Source organism: Spermophilus citellus (assembly GCF_964194105.1).
Source record: "Spermophilus citellus genome assembly, chromosome: 14".
NCBI classification, from domain to species: domain Eukaryota; kingdom Metazoa; phylum Chordata; class Mammalia; order Rodentia; family Sciuridae; genus Spermophilus; species Spermophilus citellus.
In genome coordinates this window covers 49,047,760-49,071,125 of record NC_138194.1, presented here as the reverse complement: position 1 = coordinate 49,071,125, position 23,366 = coordinate 49,047,760, and the positions used below count along the sequence as shown (strand labels likewise).

Below are 23,366 nucleotides of genomic sequence, written 5' to 3'. Positions count from 1 at the left end.
TACAAATTTTTTTTTAAGAGAGAGAGAGAGAGAGAATTTTTAATATTTATTTATTTTTTTTAGTTTTCAGCGGACACAACATCTTTGTTTGTATGTGGTGCAGAGGATAGAACCCGGGCTGCACGCATGCCAGGCGAGCACGCTACCGCTTGAGCCACATCCCCAGCCCCAGAGTACAAATTATTGCAAAAAGGTTTCTATCAAATAGTAGAGAATATTTTCATATTTTCCCACAGGTCTCCATGTTTCTAGAGTTAAGCCAACCATAAAGAAGCAGCATACTTAATGCAAAGTTCCCTTTAATTATCTGTGGTCATGAAGAACTGTGATAGCAGGGTACAGATAATCTGAAAACCTAAAGTAACCTATAATATAAAGCCTGTCCCACATTCAGTCATTTCTTTTTTTTTTTTTTATTGAAGCTTCTTTTTTTTTTTCCCATTCCAATAAAACATTATTTACAACAGGGGCAGCTGGTCATAGTCTGCTGATCCCTGACCAGCATTTTTTTTTTGGTTTATTTTTTTTTATTGGTTGTTCACAACATTACAAAGCTCTTGACATATCATATTTCATACATTAGATTGAAGTGGGTTATGAACCCCCAATTTTACCCCAAATACAGATTGCAGAATCACATCGGTTACACATCCACAATTTTACATAATGCCCTATTAGTAATTGTTGTATTCTGCTACCTTTCCTATCCCCTACTATCCCCCCTCCCCTCCCATCTTCTCTCTCTACCCCATCTACTGTAATTCATTCTAAGAGTTAATACTGTGTTAGTCAAGCTGAGTGACCCAAAGGCCATCATCTCATTTCCCCTGAGGTAGTCTGTAGGGAATGCAAATGAGGGTAAATGGCCATTAAAGCAAGCAGGAGAAAGAGAGAAAGATAATCTCTCCTCTTGATATTTAGTCTCTAAATGATCCGGAAATAGCTGGATATTCATCACATATTTTTGTCACTTTTGGAGCCAAAACCTATTTGAAGACACAAATTTAAAGAAATGTTGTTGGTTTATGGTATGGTTTGATTCACTAATCCTCTACTATATTCCAGGGATAACATTAGTATTGGGGCCAAATGGAGGAAAAAAAGAAAGCTTTGTCCTCTAGGGATGAAAATCTATCCACTATTGATTTACAAATAATAATATTGCATAAGGTAATCATAATTTAATTGATTTTATTATGCTTACATTGTATTTCTCAGTTCATTTTTCCTGGTAACCAAACACTATTTGGTTGCAGTGAAAGAACAATAAATTCTAGTACATTTTAGTACATTTTGTGTCTATGGTTTTCTCATATATTTGGGAAGGGAATAATTGTGTCCCTACTATATCTCTTGAAGTTAGAAGTCTTCCACTGAATTAATGTAAAAATTCAGTGTAAAACTGCTGGCATTTTCTATACAATCTAATGGAGGGAAACCTTTATAACAAACTACTTAAATTTTTACAAATACATAAGCTGAACAAAATAATTTGTTCATTAAATATTTAAAACGATACAAGATGTTATCTTAGCTATTAGCAATGCAGGTGGAGGAAATAAACCTATGAAAGTCAGAATAGGTAAAGAAAAAGCAAAGCTCTCTGCACTAGAAAGTGATATAATAGTACACCTGGAGAACAAAAGAAAATCAAGAATAAAACTGAGTATAAAATAAAAACACTGGGTAGGTAACAGGATGTGGAAGAAAGGACCAAGATGGAAAACAAACATTAATTAGTGAACTTAAAAGTGTAACGAATGGATAAGACAACCACACTGGTAGGGTGAGCAAGAACGAATATTTGGAAAACTGCTTTTTGGCTATACTGTGTATATCTAAAGACAAATTTCTAAAAAAAAAAAAAATAGGGAAAAATAAATACCAGAGTGTTGGAATAGAATTGGAAATATCAATTTGAATTCACAATTTTGAATATTGATACAAATATACAGAGATGTATATAGGGTGTGTGTGTGTGTGTGTGTGTGTGTGTGTGATGTAAAATATATCCATACATTTTCTAGTTTTCTAAGACTTAGATGTAATGATTCTTAGAGGCAAAGTATACGCCTGGAATTCAAATCTTTATTTCTAAATAATATTTTTCAGTAAAAAGAACCAAAACTCCTTAGAGACATTACTAATTCCACGACTAGAACAGGAAAGAAAGAAGGATCTGGTACATTTTTTCTTGCCAAAATTAAGGAAATGATAAAAAATTATGGAAGTATGTTGAGAGACATATAAAAGCCAACACGAAAGAATTCCCAATAGCTAACTCTCAGATAATTTCAATAACTAAATTATAATTATAATAGGTTATAATACACAAAATAAATGAACTACTCACAAGGCTATAACATAATTAAACAATTTAGTAAATTAATAGAAGGGAACTCTATTCTTAGCACTGGTAACTGTAAGAAGACACAAAGAATCCTAGACTGGATACTAGACCAGAAAAGGAATATTAATAAGGAATTAGTGAAATTCAAATATAGTCTTTTGGTTAGCTAATAGCACTTAATTCATATTATGTTCCTAGCTCAGACAATTGTTATTCTGATGAAAATGTATGGAAACTATTTGTAATTTTTTTGCTACTTTTAGCGAGCCAGAAACAGAAGGTCTATATGGAGAAAATATGTGAAATATATAATTATATTTATTTGAAAGATGGAGTAAAAAATAGCTTTTAACACACCTGTATTATGGCCTAAACCAATGTACAACTAATTACAAAACAAATACCTAAAAAAAGGATAATACATTTATAACCAATAGGCAAGATCCATCTACATGTAATGTCTAATCTTATATTACAAATGAATTTCTAAGATAAGTGATGCTAGTTTTAAGGATTTCTATGAAGTCTAGTAATTGAAATTGGTTTATGTTTGAAATATTAATAAAATATTTTAGAAAGTTTATCTTGAGAATAATTGAAAAGTGGGCCAAAGAAATTTTATAATAATATATACAGTATAATTGGTATATCATTTGAAAAAAAAATTTAATGACACATTAATTTGTGTGGGTTGCTCTTATACTAACAGGAAGAACAAAGTAATTTTAATTGACCAAAGATATTCTTTTTTTAAATCTGGATAAAGTTTTCTGTACTTCAAATATTTAATTACACATTGATTTCATAATTATTTTTCAATATTTTTAAATGCAAATTTAAAGATAATTCTTTTCTCTGTGTGAGTTTGTGCATATCTTTCCACATTCCTTTTATCAACATATTGTTAATTAATCTGAATCTCTAAAGCTAATTTAGCTCACACCCAAATTCCATTGTACAATTAAGTGTGTAAACTGGATAGACTAATCCAAATTTTAATTAATGAATTCCTCTGAGAAATTATTTAGAACCTACTACTTTTAATGAATGTGGCCATTACTAACATTCATTATTTGTTTGTTTATGTATGTATGCATATATGTATGTATGTATTTATTCATTGGTGCTGAATATGAAACCCAGAGTCTCATTCATGCTAGGCAAGCACTCTACCACTGAATTGCATCCTGATCCTCAAATTACTTAGAGTAGGGATACTAAATATATCTCTGATAGAAAAAAAATTATGTAACAATGAAGTATATCAGAAACTAAATAATATCGCTCACATATGTTCACAAAGTATATAAACTAAAAATTATACAAGTTTGAGGGGGATAAAATTTGTTTTAAATTATTTTTCAAATTTACAGTTTAACTCCACATTCACAACTGGTAATTCAACTAGAATTCAAATCTTTATTTCTAAATAATATTTTTCAGTAAAAAGAACCAGAACTCCTTAGAGACATTACTAATTCCACGACTAGGAGTTTAAAATTTTGATGTATTTGTAGATATTTCCTGTTTAAAATATTACTTGTATTTAACATAGTTTCATTGCTTTTTTTTTCTTTCTATGATACTTAGAAGAATATATCCATAGGAAAATACAAAAGATTGAAGAGAGTTTCGTTGAGAAGCCAAACTTGATGATATTTTATTTAACTGAATTTTAAAATAGCAATAGTAAACAAAAGTAATCAAAGAAAAATAGAGGGAAAGACTGTTCTTAGGGTTCATCAGCAAATGCCTATTTGATGAAAAGAAAAGCTTCTAAGAAGCTCAACAAGTAATGTGTTAAATTATAAAACCACATCAAGACTAGATGAAAAAAGTGGAATTCAGTAGTTAACTTGAGTAGCTAAAAAGACATTACACATCCAATTCCTGGGAGAGAGAGAGACGTTTGCAACTTTTTTAGTTGATAATATTGCTTTTATGATGCCATGATACCCACTTGTATTGAATCCATATATATAAAATTCTTAAGTCTATCAATCAAATTTAAAAGTCTGGCCCCAAATCCCACAGGGTCAATGTTAAATTTCTCCACATTTGTCAAGCCTGTTTATATTGAATTTCTACTTATATCAACCTATTTGTTTCACCAGCTATGATGTGTTTTTATATGGCTTTGTACCACTTCCTGAAACCACAGAGACAATGCTGAACAACAAAGAAACAAATACTACCAACATGCTTTCCTACATATATTATATTTGTTTGGCTTCTCAAAATTTCTGTTTGATCTCTGGAAATTAGATACATACTAAGTTTGTTTCACTTTCTAGATAGCATCAGAGCAAAGTTGACTGAAACTATGAACATAATAGAACTGGATGAAACATTCCATGCTTTTTATCTATTACATCTGAGTTTTGAAGATTATTATTTTAAAGAAACAAGTATTTTCAGTAACAATTTGTTATGTTAGGAAAAAAATGGATGAATTTATTTTCTGTTCATATTGTGAAATATGGTTTATTTTTAATACAAAAGACATAAATCTCAGAAATTACATTATGTTTTGCCTTACAGATAGATCATAGAGTGGCTATAAAGACAGAATCTTATAAAAGCATAGACATTGATATCACAGTAATTATTTTGTTCAACCATTCTATGGTAGGCAAACTTAAATTCACTTTTATTACACTAAAAAAAGAAAAGTTCTTGTAGCTGTCACATTTTGCCTTAATACAAAGACATCTTTTCTCAAGAGTTACCCATTTAGCTTTCATGCTGAATAGGGACATTTGCAAATGGATTGGGTTTATTGGCTATCATTTAAATTTTTCTCTTACTTCCATAAGTTTCCACTGAAAGTCTGTTTTAAAGATAAATCCATTTTATGGATATTGAAGAAATAAGAAAATGCTTCATAGAAAGAACTGTCTACACATCCACCTTTTTACATAATGCCATATTAGTAACAGTTGTATTCTGCTACCTTTCCTATCCTCTACTATCCCCCCTCCCCTCCCCTTCCATCTCTGTATTTGGGGTAAAAATGGGAGTTCATAACCCACTTGAATCTAATGTATGAAATATGATATGTCAAGAGCTTTGTAATGTTTTGAACAACCAATAAAAAAAAAGAAAAAAAAAAGAAAGAACTGTCTATTTCTTCATGTATTTGTCAGCTTTTGTCAATATAACAAATACCTAAGATAAATCAACTTAAAGTAGGGAAGGTTTATTTTGGCTCCTGGTTCAGTCCATAGTTGGCTGTCTCTGTTGCCTTTTGGAATTCTCTAAGGCAGAAAACATGGTCGTCGAGGGGGGATAGTGAAGCAAAGTTTCTCACTTCATGGTGACCAGAAAGAAAATAGAAGGAAAAAGTTGCATACTACCAATGACCTAACTTACTTCTACTAGGCCACACATGCATGAAAGTTCTACCATCTCCCAATGGTACCATAGACTTGTAACCAAGTCTGTAGCATATGGGCCTGTGGGAGAAATGTCAGAATCAAATCATAATTGCAAATAAAGTAGAAAATGAACAATTTAGTTCATTATGAACATGATTATCTTCCAAATGATGAGGGTCTAATGAATAATGAAGCATAAAGCAATTTAAAGATAGGAAAACGAGTTCCTGTAATTAGCCAGCATATAGCAAACCACGTTTTCATGAGATATTCGTCTATGTATTATGGAAAGGGGGATTCTGAACTGTTTACAGACTAAAGTGAAATTCTTTGACACATATTAGCAAAATAGAATTTTAGGAATATTCTATACAGAGCTCAAAAATTTAATAGTTTCATTGAATATAGTTTGATAGTGCAATATTAATAATGCATTCCAGAGATAAACATTTTCTAGAAGTTGGTAGTCCACCTCCTTAAAACATTATCAATTGACTGCTCTAAAAAAATTGTGAAAGGATATCCTGATATCATTGTGATAATTCAGAAAACTACTTTGAATCCTGCTTTAAATTTTGAACAACTTTGTAGTCTGAATATTCCTTTTTTGATTAAAAAAAAATCTGCATACTGGGAATAAAAATCACTTACTGTTCTAAGTAATGAAAGTTTATACAAAAGCTATAGAGCACAGCTTATAATTAATAAGAAATAAATAAATGGTAGGTAAATAACACATGCTTTTCTAGTTTATACTTTATGTATTTATTTCTTAAGTTCCTCAGCTGAACATTTTCTACACAATATTTATTACTTATAAAACTGTTGTGATGAGTTTGAAATTTGACAAGGAAAGCAAATCTGGTTAGAATAAAAACATTTTTATTAATAATATTTGTATAAAATTGATCATTCAAAATTTATTCTTTGTGGGATTTGATGGAAAATTACTTTTACATCCACTATATGTCCTCATAAATGCTGGATAATGTATCTAGAAACTTCATAAGTATACTAAAAATGTCCAATAAAGGCAAATCATAAATCTTAAAAGTTGTTGGATTTCTTGTAGTTGATGAAAGTGATGATTGAAATAAAAATTTAAATATTTTCACAAATAATAATCAGATATCGATGCTCACTAACATGAGAAAAATGGAACAAGGGTGTTAGGATTTGTATGTGAAATGTCTGTCCAAATACTCATGTATCAATGCAGGAATGTGCACAGGTGAAGTAATTAGATTTTGAGAGCTATAACCTAATTAGTGGTTTAATTCATAAAATTGATGTTTAAAATTTGAATGTATTTGAATGTATGGTGGTAATTATAGGCATTCAGAGTATAGCTAGAGGGAGTAGGACACTGGAGTTGTGCCCTTGGGAATTAGATTTTGCCCCTGACTCCTCATGCACACACTCTGTGCTTCTCTGCTGCCATGATCTGAACAGTTTCCTCTGCTATGCCTTTCTGCCTTGATGTTCACTGCCTCAGGCACAGCACAGTGAAGCAGACCAACCATGGACTGACTTCTGAAATCATAAGCTCCAAAGGAAGTTTTTCTCCTCTAAATTGTCCTTCTCAGCTATTTTGGATACAGAATTGAAATGCTGACTAACACAGAAATTGCTACTGGGAAGTGGGGTCATTATCATGGCTAACCTGACCATGTGGTTTAAGAGTCTTTGGAAGTGGTTTATGGGAGAAATTTGCAAAAGTTTGGAGATGCAGGCTGGAGAAGCTTTGGAATGCTATAAGCAGAACTTACTGAGAAATTTTGGTAAGAGCTCAGAAGACCAGAATGCTTATAGGTACACGGACAATAAAGACTGATGGTGAGGTTTCAGAAGAAAACAAGGACTCTACTATAATTGGACTAGAGACCATCTGTTACACTCTGACAAAAGATTTGTTTATATTTGGGTCTAGTCCTCAGACTTTCTGTGAAGCTGAGCTTAAAGGTGATAGACTAATTAATCTGATGAAGAAAATTTCAAGGCAGTGCAGCATTCAGGCAGTGACATGGGTATTTTTGACAGCTTTTATCAGATTTACTATGAGAATATTTTTAAAGGTAATAATTGAAATACTGCAATAAGGCTGGAAAAGAAGCACCTGCAAAATTAGGGCCAAGGAAGGTGTGGTTGTTGAAGGTATTACTGCCATTAAAGAGAAGCTAAGTATTTTGCACACACACACACAAAAAGTAGAAAAGATATCTTGAGGGCATCTTTGGAATCAGCAAGTCCATGCCCATGGAAGATTCAAGGAAATAAAATTAAAAACTAAAAGACACTTTTTGACATGAAAGCATCAATACCAGCTAGGTAGCTGTTTCCTCAGGATTCAATTCACTGTGTTCGGCTGCCCATTTAGATATTGCTGCAGATGCTGCTGCAGCCATGGTGCAAAATGGCTCAGCTATTAATCATGCTGGCATAGATCCTGGCATTATTTACATGGTGCTGGTTTTGCAAGAGTTCAGTATGCTGCCGGGTGTGGTAGCAAACACTGGTAATCTCAGTGGCTCTCGAGGCTGAGGCAAGAGAATCATGAGTTCAAAGCCAGCCTCAGCAAAAGAGAGGTGCTAAACAACTCAGTGAGACTCTGTCTCCAAATAAAATACAAAATAGGGCTGTGGATGTGGTTCAGTGGTCGAGTTCCCCTGAGTTCAATTCCCGGTAACCAAAAAAAAAAAAAAAAAAAAAAGAGTTCAGTATGCTGGAGTTAAGGAGTCATGAAAGCTTCCAGTGAGATTTCAAAGAAAAGCCAGGGAAGCCAGGAAAAGTGTAGAAGGTCAGAAACTCTCTTTGTAACCCATACAAGGTTAAAATATTCTAATAATTTTTGAGAGAGTTTTTCAAATAAACCTTTATTTTACATTATTTACTAGGAAACTAATCTCAGGTGATTACAAACAGGACTCTTTTAATGTATTAGAGTTTTCACTCATTCACTCAAATATGCATCTGAATAAGATATCTGGTCCATGATCAGTAAGTCACAAACGCTTCATCTGTTAATCATCACACATTCAAACAAACTAAATGTATTTATCCACTTTCTTGTGCCATAGACTATACTGAGTTTTAAATATTGAAGAGTAAGATAGAAAAAAGAATTATAGACCTTGTAAGTCTGGTATAGAGCTTATATTTTAGAGAGAAGAGAGAAAAAATAAGGAAGGAAGGAAGGAAGGAAGGAAGGAAGGAAGGAAGGAAGGAAGGAAGGAAGGAAGGAAGGAAGGAAGGAGAAAGGAAGAAAGGAAGGAAGGGTTATCAATAAATCGCTATTGCAAAAAATAAATGTAATTGATTTTCTTCATGGATTTAAATTATAGTATAGCCTCCCTCATCGAAGGGAACATTTTCTTTGAAAAGCCATCCAAGTTCAAGAGATTGATCAGTGTCCAGCACAGATGTAAACAACATCATTGGCATGGTAGTGGTAATAGAGGGGCTCCATAATGTATTCATGCAGGCCATTTGCTGAAATGTCCTAGGGAGTGTGAAGACCACTTCTGGCTTTCTAAGACTGCAGGGAGGAATAAACTTGTTTCAGAGGCAAATACGAGAAACAATCACTGATGCTTTTTTCCTGCTTCCATAACACATTTTACGGTGAGATACTGTAGGATCTGATGACACTTTTGCAACTTTTTCTAGACACATAGTATAAGTTGCCCAATCTCCTAATTGTCCATAAACATTTAAATCCCCCAAATGTATGTGTTCTTCCTTTTGCTGCTCTCCTCTCCTACCTTCTCTGTAGGATGGGCCAAACAAGGTCTGCATTCTCATGCTTCCTCTCGATCCTGTTCTGCCTTCTCCAGTCAAGGAAGACTTTACTTTTCATGAACACTTGGAAGGGTATAATAATGTTTGTTGTAAGTCATCCTATACCTTCCATGTAAAAAACCTCATTTTGTTAGTAAATGAAAATATCATTCCAAACTAAAACTACCAAAAAAAAATTGAGAAAGAGTATTCAAGAGTAGTGTCAATCTAGGTAAGAAGCTTCAGAGATTGTCCTGGAATTTCCAGAGAACATAGATCTAAATGATAACTAGGAATTAAGAAGTAGATTGCATGTGTATGAAAATGTCCTTAAATAGAAAGAAAGTGGATGTTTTTGAGAATCTGGAAGAGGGCAAAGTGTGACTGCAGTTGGGAAAAAAAATGTTAGAGGTGAGACTGTTGAGGAAAGCAATGACCATATTAGGCCTGTAAAGATTGTATTAAGGATTTTTGGTCTTTGTCTTAAGAGTAATTGAAAAAATTTAAGGGTTTAATTAGGGAAGATATTTAATCACATGTGATTTTCTAAGTGATTGTCAAATGAGGAGAATGAATTGAAGAGGATCCAAGGAGGATGCTTTTCACCAGAGACCATTCAAAAAACTAGTTCCTTTCTCACTACAACAAAATTAATCTGTAGGTCGATGAGATCCGAGGGCTTACCAGATGCCAAATCATAAGTAGCTTTATGTATTATCCTGCTGAATACTCACAAGGCAATTAGCCTCATTTTAAAGGTGAGGAAAATGAAAGAGATTAAAGAATTCAAACCCAGGAAATCTGCTGCTAGAATTCACAGGCTCAGCAAGTGCACTACTTTGTTTCAGGTATAAGAAAAGTCACTCAATAAAATACTTTTACTTTCTCACACCCCAGTAGTCAACAGCAGGCATTTGCAAGGTGGCTATGAATAATTAAAATAGAAGCTAGAGAAGTAATTTTTCATGTAAATATTAAGACATCTATAATGCAAACCTAATTATACCTAATGGAAATTAGAATAACTTTCAGAAATGTTTTTGACAAGCTTTATTTTTCTACCTTATCTATTTTAAAAAATTAATCTATATTAATAATGCTCTATCTTTGTAATATAGAGTATTTTTCTCATTGCTCATATTTAATTCAAATTACTAAATTTGGGGATTTTGCATATTTGTTTGTTAAATCCATTAATTTATTATGTTTTGAGAATCCTATGTGCAATACTAAAATTAATCATATTTCATTATGTGGTGTTAAATATTTATCTCTATGAAAATGAAATAATTTACTTTTTCAAAATTACTGTATGTCATTGCATTGTTCATTATTTCCCATCTCATTCAGTACAGGTTAAATATGTAGTTTCCTTCCAAGTTAAAATAAATAGAATACTAGAAGAAAAAACCTAACATTTTGTGAGTAAAATGATTCTCCATCATAAATGCCTTGTATCATAAAATATTTAGAAGTACAAGGATATGCTGTTTTACCATTTCAACTGTAATCCATAAACACAGGATGTGGACTCTCAGAGTCTCAGAGGTGCTCTTGTTTAATATCAACAATTGAAAAGTGAACTCTCCACAGCATCTGCTGTTTGTGAATTTTCTCCCCATGATGTCTATTTCAGTTTCCAACAAGAGGAGATGGGTGTCTTTTCTTTTTAAGACTTAGTCTGTTTTTTATTTTCATTTTGAGCTGGGTGATGTCATTAATTTAAAGATGACTTTGAGGAAACAGAAGAAGAAAAATGCTAACAGCTTCATTGAGAGAAGTGAATAATAGAGTTTAGTAAAAATCTTTACTAAGAGGCAAGTATTTTGGGTGCAGAGGCACACATCTATAATGTGGGAGACTTAGGGGCTGAAGTGGGAGTATCGTAAAAATCAAGAACCAGTTTTTTTTTTTTTCATTTTAGTTGTTGATTGACCTTTATTTCCTTACTTATATGCGGTGCTGAGAATCAAACCCAGTGCCTCACACATGCTAGGCAAGCACTCTACCAACTGAGCCACACCTCCAGCCCTCAAGAACCAGTTTTTGTAACTTAGTAAGACATCTCAAAAAAAAAAAAAAATAAAGAAGAAGAAGTAAATGGGTTGAGCTTTAGTTTATGGTAGATTGCTGGTGGGTTCAATTCTCAGAACAGGAAAATTAATGATAATAATAATAATAATAATAATAATAATAATAATCATAGGCCAAGTATTTTATAACTGATTTAATAGTGCCCTTAGCAATTCAATTCTACAGCACAGCAAATCAAACTCTGGAAAGAGTTCCTAATTCAGTTTTCTCTTTCATACACATGCAATCAAACCATTTCTTTTAAAAAATAAAAAAAAAAAACAGAAAAGTCAGGCTATAGCATACATAATTAAGAAATAGACATTCTGCTGGAGTTGCATCAGATCCCATTTTATCAGAAATAAATTGATGTAACTCCTTCATGTTCTTCTCTCCAGTCTTCTGACCCTGCGGCAATAATTGTACTTAATTTTAAAAATGCATGTATTTCTAAATTTTGTACATATATCATGACATTCATATATTTATTTTTAATTGATAGAAATGATTTCAAAATGTATAAAATGTTCTATACTTTGAAGGTCTGATCAATATTGTGTCTTCGAGAACAATCTAAGTTGATACTATAGTTCTGATTTACAGAATGGACAGGTATACACTATTCTGTTGTTCAGAGATGTTACCATGTATTATGTAGAATTTTGCAATATATATTTTAAGTCCTATTCTAAGTCTGTTGGAGATATATGCAAAAATTATTTATTATATTTCTTTATGATATGCCCATATATAAAGGTTTTTAATCAGAGGGCATATACATTTTAACTAAATTTAGTAAGAAATTGGTCTTCATAGCATTTGTAGCAATCCTATCTTTCTCAATATCCTGACATTTTTTTCTAGAGATTGTGTTGTCCAGGTTTATATATTGTTTTGTGTGTGTGTGTGTTCAAAGGATTGATAAAAACTATGTATAATTATTTGATAAGGATTTATATATTTATTTATATTTACATTCAAAGGCAATCTGATTCAGTCTAATGGCTTTAAATTCAATTTATATTCTAATTATTCTTAAACTTGTATTTCAATTTTAGATTTTTACATTAATTCCAGCCTTGTGTAAACAATTTCCCATGTGTTATCTCAATATAAATGTCTGATAGTCATGCCAAACTTAACTTGCCCAAATCAAAGTTCCAGGGTTTTTCTTCCCAAGAATTCTCCTCTAACAACCTTCTCCATCACAGTCAGTGACAATTTCATCTTTCTGACCTTGTTTATAACTCTCCTGGATGTCTCCTTTTCTCATATCAGACGGATTACCAAATCCTGTTGCCTGTACTATAGATTAAATATTCAACCCCTTATTTTGTGGGGGGATGGGTTCTGGTGATTGAATTCAGGATCTTGTTCATACTAGGTAAGCACTTCACCACTGAGATATCTCCCAATCCTTTTTAAGTTATTTAGTTTAATTTGGACAGGATTTCCTGAAGTGGCAAAGACTGGACTTGAACTTGTGATCCTCCTGCATCAGCTTCCCAAGTTGTTGGGATTATGGATATGCACCACTGCACTTGGTTCAACCATTTCTTAACACCCATTGCATCACCACTCTCACAACCCATCACTTGAAACCCCATCCTGTCTTCCCTAACTGTTGCAATGTGTCCTCAAATTATTTTTCTTCCATCACCCTTGTCCACTTACAGTCTAGTCTCAAAATGGTAGTAATTTGCTGAAACCAAGTTCATGCTATGTCTCTCCTTTGTTCAAAATCATCCAGTTAATTCTAATTAAATCCAAAGCCCTTCCATGGCCTTCAATGTCTATTACTTTTTTGGACATCCTTGACTCTGAGTTCTCCTGCACTTGTCTGCGAAACTACCTCTGCATTGCCATCCTTATTGTTCATAGAACTTGACAGAAACATTCTTTTATGCATACCTTGGATGGGGATCCTCTTTCTCCAAGTATCCACATTGTCCATTCTTATGAGCCTTTGGCTCTACTCAAAAGCCACTTCAAGAAAGCTTTCTAGCTGCTACATCTAAAATTACAACACTTTCCACATACAGCCTATCCAAAGTGTTATAGTCTTCTTCTCTGAATTATTTTTTCTCCACTGCACTTATGAACATGTAACAGGTCTCATTGGTTCCTCAGCACACTGTTGCCACATGAGAGGCACAGACAGTAAATGTTTCTAGACATACTGAATGCAATCTAAAAGGTACACTTTCACCATACATTATAAACTATCCAAAATCTACGTTTAAAATGTACAAATTAAAATGATTTATGTATTTATATATGTTAAATTAATTTTGAAAAGAGTTTCTGAATTCATTTCTTCACATTTCTATAAATCATGGGTTTTAACAAAATTATTATTTACTCTTACCAGTATCAGAAGCTCTGATATTTTTAAACATTGATATATTGCTGCTAAACAGGAGAGACAGCCATATTCCCATTTGGCTATAATCAAATGTTTTGTATACTATAGTAAATATTTAACTATATAGACATTGAAAATTTTTCAAAATATTATTTGACAATTTCCACATATGGCAGGCATGACTGTGATTTCTTTAACAAAGAATACTCTCGTGATATCAATTAGAAGTACATTATGATAGTTCCTTTGTTTTCTGAAGAAGAATGCTTATCCAAATATATTTTATATTATATTCATAAGATGCAAATTTAATAATATCAGCAACTTCACCCTGGCTAAAAATGTTACTGAGGAAATATATATATATATATAAATTTTATATGTACATATAAAATTCCAAGCTTTTGAATGTATCAAGTAAATTCAGAACAGATTATGGGGAATAGATACAAGTTGAATTTATTTGTAAATGAAATCATTTAAAATACCTGCTGTGAGACAATCATTAGAGTATGGTTAGCTGTAGTCCTTGGTTAGTTTTGCTCACAGTGTCTCACTCATTATAAATTTCTCTATATTTTCTTTAATTTAATAGCATTTACTCATCCCCATCATCTCCTGACTTTAAAAATAAATGAACCACAAACTTTTGATTATGCTCTTGTAGACATAGAAAACGTGGAAAATATAATCTCAATTTAAAATTAACTCTTTCTCTTTAGGTTAAAAAAATGCTTTGAATTGCATACCTCCTTGTAACCGCAGGTGATATTTCATAAGTTTAAAGTACAGTTTTTAAAAAGGGTGCTTTCAAATAATTTTCCATGCCTTCATTCAGCAGGTAACCCAAACCTTCATAATCCCCAAATGCTGCACTTCAAAGTTACACTCAGGAAAAAAATATTGAAAAGAACAGCCTCTCTTTCCAGTTGATTTAAAACATCACTAGCTTATTTTCAGTACACATATGGAGTTACTTTCAAAAAGAAATCTTGGAATATTGCCAGACTACATCCAGGAAAGGTTTTTCTCCAGAGAGAGCTAAAATTCATTATCTGAGCTTTGGGACACCAATGTTCCTTCAAAATTTGGACACATCTTTGTTCCTCCATGATTAGTGATAGTAGTCTGACTTAAAATAAGAGACTATTCCATGTATAACTAGAGTCTGAAGAAACCAAATGATTGCATTATTTTGAACTAAAATTAAAATTACCTTCTTAAACAAAGTATCAGTTTGCAAGATGCTAGCTTTAGAATGAACTACAGGGTATGCTTTAGCTGAAATTATTTACAAGAATATAACACTCACTAGATATTTATAAGAAATAATAGATTAAAGTTTGGACCCTTTATCTCTTTTTCATTAAATGGTTAAATTCCCTCATTTAAATCTCTCTGAATATTTTTTTCCAGGAGAAAGATCAATAAATTCATAGAATATGAAGGCAATATGGTTATTTTATTACAGCTATTTGTGATAATTTCATGGTAATAAATGTTTCAATTTTTTTTGCTTATTTCTGATGCATAAAATAAACCTAACAAAATTGGCAACAGCATTTTAAGAGAAGAAAATCAATATCAACATATTAATATTCATTGCAAAATACTACAACGCTAGTTATTTTCTAGATTTCTTATATATTTTCCTAAGGCATATGAAAAGGTGTCTTTTTTAAATATGAGAAAAATAAATTCTTACAATTGAAGATGAAGAGCTTGTGAATATACAATAAAATTAAGATATGTTAATATAAAACAAATTAAGGAGCCACAGACTGTGCTTTTTCTAAGGGATATTATACAAATAATATCCCTTGGAGTGTGTTCATAAAATTGAACAGACATTAAGAACATCATTTTAAAAATATCAGGTTTACACATAAGAAAGAACGCATTGTATTGAATGTTGAGTAAAACAGCCAATGGATTTTATTAGCCTTATTTTTATTTAGGCAGAAAAGAAATATATAGAATTACAGAAACTGCTTAAACAAAAAGGAGGTAGGCAGGTTGAAGGGGTATTTTTATATCATGTGTGAGCACCATGTATCGTGGCAGTTTTTAACCACTTTGATTTTGTCCACGAAGAAGGCCTAGATGCTCTCTGTATCTGCATAATTTGATAAAATCAGGAATTATGAATTTAGTGATGAATTACTTTAAATGAAACCAAAGCATAAGCTCTCCTTAAAAGAGTAATAGTAGAGCTGGGTAGGATTACCTCTGTAAAATGAATTAGAATGCTAGGAACTGCAATACATCAGTGGTAAGTCTAGCAGGTTTCAGAACTGCAGCTATAGGAGAAATGAGTCTGAATCACTTGAGCATCACAAATCCTAGGCCATATTTTTATTCCTAGCCTTACCCTTTGTGTTGCTTCCAAGTATGAAGCTCTAGTTGATTTCAAAGGCAGTGGAAGAGAGATAAAGAGGAGTAAAGATTGTTCTACCTCAGCAATTCATGATCCCTCTAAGGCCACTGATTTTGAAAGAAAATGGAGACCTTGGCATCTCAGCAGAATAGATCCAGCTCCTCTTTTCTATCCTACTCCCACGAGGTAGCGCAAGCATTTATCCAGTTTACCATAGCAAATGATTCTCCATGTCCAGAAAATTACAACACTCTTCCTCTCTTCACTCCGAGGAGTCATAAAACCTAAATTAAACATAACTGTCTAAAGAATTATTTTCAGCAATGTTAACATTTCAACAAGGGAAATAAATGAAACAATATGATTGGAATACTTTTATAATATCAAATATAACAATATTTATAACATTGTACTACCATTAAATTAATTAATCTGACATTATTTATTTTAAAATGACTTTATTTTAAAGGTGTGCTTTTTAAAAAAATATTTTATGAGGCTAAGGTAAAGCTATATATTACTTAACCATGTGTGCTTCTGATTCTCAAAACTGCTAAAACTTTCTTGGCAACATTTCTCTATGTCACTTTTATATAAACACTTCTTTTTATCTTTGAAGACATTTTTTATTTCCAAGTAAATTTAATATGCATTTATATTTATTTCTGAGTCTCAGGTAATTATTATATTCTAGTATTATATTTTGACATCAAAAATATATTTTAAACTATCCCAGAAAATTGTGTTAAAATTTGTCAAAATGAACAAATACTTAGATATAGTTTTACAAGCCATTTAATTAAAGTTCTCGTATCACTTCTTTTGATATCAGTGACAAAAAAAAAAAAAATCACAGTGAATCCCACCATCATGTGTATTCAGAAGAACAGGATCCTAACTAGAATAAGATGTATTCCATGCTTATTTAGTTATATCAAAATGGATTCTACTGTCATGTATAACTAAAACGAACCAATAAATAAAAACATTTAAAAATATATCAAAAAGAATAAATTAAATTAGGAAACTGAATGTTTATTAAATTAGTAACATTTATTTAAAGCATAACCATTTTCAGTCACTATACTAAATTATTATATGTTTATAATTTTATTAATCTTTTGCAACAATATAAGATCAGCACTACTTTTGTCCTATTTTACAAATACTGAAAGAGAGAATTAAAGATTAGTAAATTACCCAAGATAAAGACCGGGCAAAGCTGCAACAGGGACCCAGATCTATGTAAGTTGAAAAATTTATGTTATTAACTATGTTTTAATGAAGTGTTTTAGACTGAGAGAATTCTAAGATATGATTTCTGGGTAGAGAGTTATGGTATTCATTAATTTTTATTTAATTAAATTTACAAAATGTATCCTATGGTGAAACTATTGAGTTTCTTATGTGTATCATCTTGTGCTAACAAAGATAACCAAGCCATGATCATACTTCTAGAAGAACAAACCCTCCAGAAGAGAGGCTGGCGAATTTTTTTTTTTTTTTTTATGTAAATGGAACAGAGAGCAAGCACTTTAAGCTGTTTGTGCCATCTGATCTATCAAAACTAACTGTCTGGCCAGGCATGGTGGCTCATCCCTGTAATCCCAGTGGCACAGGAGACTGAGGCAGGAGCCTTAGCAAGGCCTAAAAAAAATCAGCGAGAACCTGTGTCAAAATAAAATATTTAATAAAGGGCTGGGGATATGGCTCAGTGGTTAAGTCCACCCCTGGGGTTCAATCCCTGGTACCAAACAAATCAAATCTGATTGGCTGCCTTGTTTTTAGCAAGAAATTTGCTAGATAAGAATATGCAAATAAATGATAACTACTATGGTCCAATAAATCTTTTTGGACATAGAAATTTGAATTTTATATCATTTTCAGGTGACAATAAATATTATTTTTCTTCTGATTAGTTTTCAACCATTAAAAATGTAAAAATCCATGGGCCCCAAGCAATACCTCCTGCTATAGAGCTCTAGATATGGACGTCACAAGGCACACATGGTTACTGAACACTTAAATTTAATTAGTACAAATTTAGGTGAATGCTAGGTATAACATGTACTCTACATTGTAAAGATGATGTAAAAATGTTAATGTCATTTATAATATTTGTATTTACTTTGAAATAATAAGCTTTGATACACTGGATTATTTATTTTATTAAAAATATAAATGAATTTTATTCAAAACAAGTTCATCTATCTGTAGTTTCTTTACATTAGTCCTGTAAAATTTACATGCATAGATCCATTTTATATATATATATATATATATATATATATATATATATACATATATATATATATATATATATGTATAATATTATTGTGTATTTTTAAAATGTTCCTTTAAGGTGAAACTATTTAGAAGCAAACTGGTATATTTACAATAAACATATAATTTATCCAAAATTGAAGTAGAATAAAAAATGTATCAAACAAAAATTTCATAAACTTGATTAATGTGTGAATGTACAATAAATATTTTCCATACTGAAAAAGAACTAAAGCATTTTAGGCAAAGAGAGGTGACCTATTAGAATATGTCTAGAAAATTTTAAGTTTTTTCATGCTTGGTAGAAAATGATGTTTTTCTCATTTGTGAACATTTCAGCTTAGAACCCAAACAAGATCATAGAATCACAACATTGAAAATTCCTGAATAATTTAGTGACTGGGAACCAAGTGTTTATCAGATGCTTGAGTGCATTGTCTAAAAGACACTCCGTATTCAGTGGTAAATGGACAGAACTCATCATGCTAAGTGAAACAAGCCAGACTCAGAAATAGGGAAATAAAAATGAACGCTGGATCCCATGAAAATTAGAAAGGAGCTCAGTGGAGTAGAGAACAGGCACTGAGGGGAAAGGTAGAAGGGTAGGAAAAGGGAGAAACTGCAGAATGTAATGGACGAAATTATGCTGTGTACATTTATGAATATACCACAGTGAATTCCACTTTCATGTATCTCTATAAAGAACAAATTTAAAAAAATAAATAAACAAATAGAAGGAAGACCAATAGAGTAGAGGAAGGGGAACAGAGGAAGGAGAAATGAGGGAAGGAGGAAGTACTAAGGATTATAATGGAGCAAATTATCTTCCATTCATGTATAATTATGTCAAAATGAATGCCATTATTATGTCCGACTATAATTCATGGATAAGAACATTAAGAAAATATATGAAAAAAGCATGCTAATAGTAATGTGTGTTAATAATGAACATTCTCCATCATGGGAAATGGATCACTTTGAGATTTAGGAATTTATAACTTCGACTATTAGAAAAGTAATTTCTTATACTTAAAATGATGAAACATCCAGTATCTTTTTCTGAGCAATGCTATCACCATATTTGATTTCAGGAAATCTAGTTAGCTTAGTAGTGGGATTTTTGTTTGTTTGTTACCAGGGATTGAACTCAGGAGCACTTGACCACTGAGCCACAGCTCCAGCCCTATTTCACATTTTATTTAGAGACAGGGTCTTACTGAGTTGCTCAGCGCCTCCCCCTTGCTGAGACTGGCTTTGAACTCATGATACTCCTTTGTCAGCCTCCAGAGCCACTGGGATTACAGGTGTGCACCACTGTATAGCTCAGTTGGTAGAGTGCTTGTTGCATGAACAAGGCCCTGAGTTCAATCCCAGTACCACAAAAAAAAAAAAAAAAAAAAAAGAAAGAAAGAAAGAATGGAATATTTTTTAACAACTGCACTATTGTGTGGACAAAATGAATCTTTCTGTTGATTAGGTACTTTTAAGGACAGAATTCTATATTGTAGGAATGGTTAAGAAGTATAATATCATAGCAGTGTGTGTTAGCACAGGCCTGTAACTCCAGAGGCTCCAGAGGTTGAGGACGATTTCAAGTTCAGCCAGTCTCAGCAATCAGCAATTTAGGTTTTATATATATATATATATATATATATATATATATAGAGAGAGAGAGAGAGAGAGAGAGAGAGAGAGAGAGAAAGAGTGAGTTTTCATTATGGGAGGCAAGTCAGAGCCTTAATAATTCCAACAGAGTATCTCTGCCTGGCATGCCCCAATCTCTTCAAACCAAATATGCCAACATAAGGATTTTTTCTGTTGTGCCTTAAAAAACAATAATGTTTGTTGGCTAATGAAAAAGTCGCATCCATCTGACATATCAAGGAAAACCAAAAATACCCGTGTCATTTGTGCCATTCTTTTTACCCACCAACTATAAATAGTCATCCTCTTAAATCACTCTCAAATACCTCCCTTCTTCTACTTTTCTTGCAACACTTTCCTATTTCCTAACTGTTCTCACAGCCCTATTGTCTCCCAAATCAGGTGTGATGATTTGGTCATCCTTATTTTAAATCTCCTAGTTGTTCACTAAATGGTCTTCGGAAGAAGTTTGTCAAAAATGGGCCTCTGTGTAGGGCATTTATGGGCAGGAAGTTGGAGAGAGAAGGACAGATACCTAACTTCTGAGTTTATTGAATCTATGTGAATGATTGTAATGCTTTTTATTTTATTTTCTAGACATATAAATAAGATTTCCCTTTATGAAATAGTTCTACTACATAGAAACTTGGCCAAGTATTTCAGTTTAGCTTCAAAACACTTACCATCCTTACTTGCTTCCTTTTTTATACCTCTTACAATAAAGTTGTAACAGATGGAAAAATGGAGGATTCTGTAGAGAAAACAAAAATATAATCAATTTTAAATGCATAAATTACTTAGGGGATAATTATGGGTTTTGTAATACAAACTACTGGTCAGATAAGGGAATTAAGGAAGGGTTATAGTTGAGAAAGATAAATGTAAAGTAACATATTTGGAGAGAAATTAATAGTGCTGCTACTCCCATCTCTAATGTTGGGAGCACTGAGAGGTGTTATATTTGTTATCTTAATGCCTTGTGTATTAGTCGGGATTCTCAGAGAAACGTAACCCGTAGACGACACAGATTGAGGGAGAGAGAGGAGAGAAAGATAAGAAGATATCTATAATGGGAATGGGCTCATGAAGCTAGGGAGGCCACAAAGTCCCACAATACTCCATCGGAAAGTTGGAGAGCTAAGAAATCTAGCACTGTAATCAGCATGAGTCATGAGGCCTGGGAACCAGGAACTCATATGTCTAAAGGCAGAAGATGGGTGATACAAATAAAGAAGCAGACAAGAAGATTTACACTTCCTCACTTTATTTTTCTACTGAAGCCCTCAATAGACTGAATAATGCCCACTCACATCGATAGGGTTTTAACTTTCTTTACACAGTGTACTAAATCTAATGATAATCTTTCCCAGAAATATGCACACATATATATCTAGGAGAAAAGCTTTTACCAGGTATCTGAGTATCCCTTAGTTCAGTTAAGTTCCAACATAAAATTAACCTTGACATCTCATGAAAGGTTTTTACAGATCTATGGATAGTATCTGATGCATACTCTGTAAAACCAAGAAGGAAAAGTGGATTGATACCTGGTTCTATGCTGATAGAGTCCTATGGCAGAAGCAGTTGCATTAATGGCCTATACTCCACACTTTTATCCTACCATGCAAACAGCCTGTGCTATGCAGATGGACTGCAAACTAAACAAGAAATAATGAGACTGGTTAGAGGCAAGAGTATCCCATTGAGTTTCTCAGTGATGGGTGCAGACTTGCCCACAAATGCCTTCATAGGGAAAAGGTCACCTAACCTAACTCTGTCTCAGGGAGTGTAAAGCTACAAAAACTAACAGTACCTATTCCATCCCCAACAACTGCTTCCTCTTCTCACTTCAACTGTGCAACAGGAAACAGGAAGTCAATTTTTGGGGGATAGACCCATTTTTCTGGGAAAGACCTCCACGTGTCAGCTTTATGGTTGAGAGAATTGGCTTTTATCATTGACTATGAATAAAGCATTGATTAATATATAGAACTGGACATATTCTAGTTTCTAAATTGAAGGTCTAACAGGGAATTTAAGATCATTGTAGAAATGTTTTTTACTGAAGAATTGATAGCAAATTCAAAAGAAAATTTTATAGCCCATAAACTGTGTATTTAATATAGTTTTTATACAAAGTTTGTAAAAGTAACTCACACAGAGTCTCCCTCATACACATTCATTAACATATCACTCATGTCTTAGAAAAGATTGCTATGCATTTCTTTAAAAATTTTTTTAATTGTACATGGAAATAATATCTTTATTTTCTTTTTTTAATATTTATATTTTACTTATAGGTGGACACAATATCTTTATTTTATTTTTATGTGGTGCTGAGGATCTAACCCAGTGCCTCATGCATGGTAGGCGAGCATTCTACCTGAGCCACAGCCACAGCCCATTATCTTTATTTTCTTTATTTATTTTTATGTGGTGCTGAGGATGGAACCCAGCGCCTCACAAAAGCTACAACCCCAGCCCCGCTATGCATCTTTCTATCACTACCCTTCAGTAAATACTGTGTACTAACTTGAGATAAGACTCTTTATGTTGTTAAAGTGGTCCAAAGACCATGTGCATCCTTACTTCTTTTAAGAAGGATCTCTAGTTTCCAGACTTCTTATTCCCAGTGTTAGCAGCCGCTTAAAACTTGGGACACTGCTGTACCAAAGTAATCCTACAGTTAAGGTACTGAATGGAGTAGTACATGGTCTCACCCCTCAAGAAGCTCACATCAGATTGGAGATGACTATGAAGTATAAAGCAGAGCTCAGGAAAGAGAAGGATGTACTCTTTTAACTTAAAAAAGAAACCCTGAATAGCCAAAAGTTTTATTATTTTTTTATAAATCTCAAATTGAAGTATTACAGTTATTCTGATTGAAATACTATATTTCCTTCTCTCTTACCTGGATGGTTCAATACATGAAATTATTGAGTTACCACAAAAGATTGAGGTAGCAAGAAACAAACTAAGGGATTTCCAGTATAGCCAACAAATCTCTATTACATTTCAAATATAGCCAACAAATCTCTACTACTTACTCCACTCCTTGAAATATTTCATATTCTTTAGCTCCAAACCTTATGAGAGACTGTTTACAATAACAACCATAAT

At 32.6% G+C, this 23,366-nt stretch overlaps 1 long non-coding RNA gene across 1 annotated transcript in view; it reads right to left on the bottom strand.

The window, feature by feature from the left end:
* Positions 1-21,002, bottom strand: part of LOC308633557 — a 33,150-nt gene extending 12,148 nt beyond the window's left edge. The window contains exon 1 of the long non-coding RNA XR_014018799.1: positions 20,930-21,002. This is a non-coding gene — a long non-coding RNA (uncharacterized lncRNA). The remainder of the gene's footprint in view (positions 1-20,929) is intronic.
* Between the last annotated feature and the right edge of the window lie 2,364 nt (positions 21,003-23,366).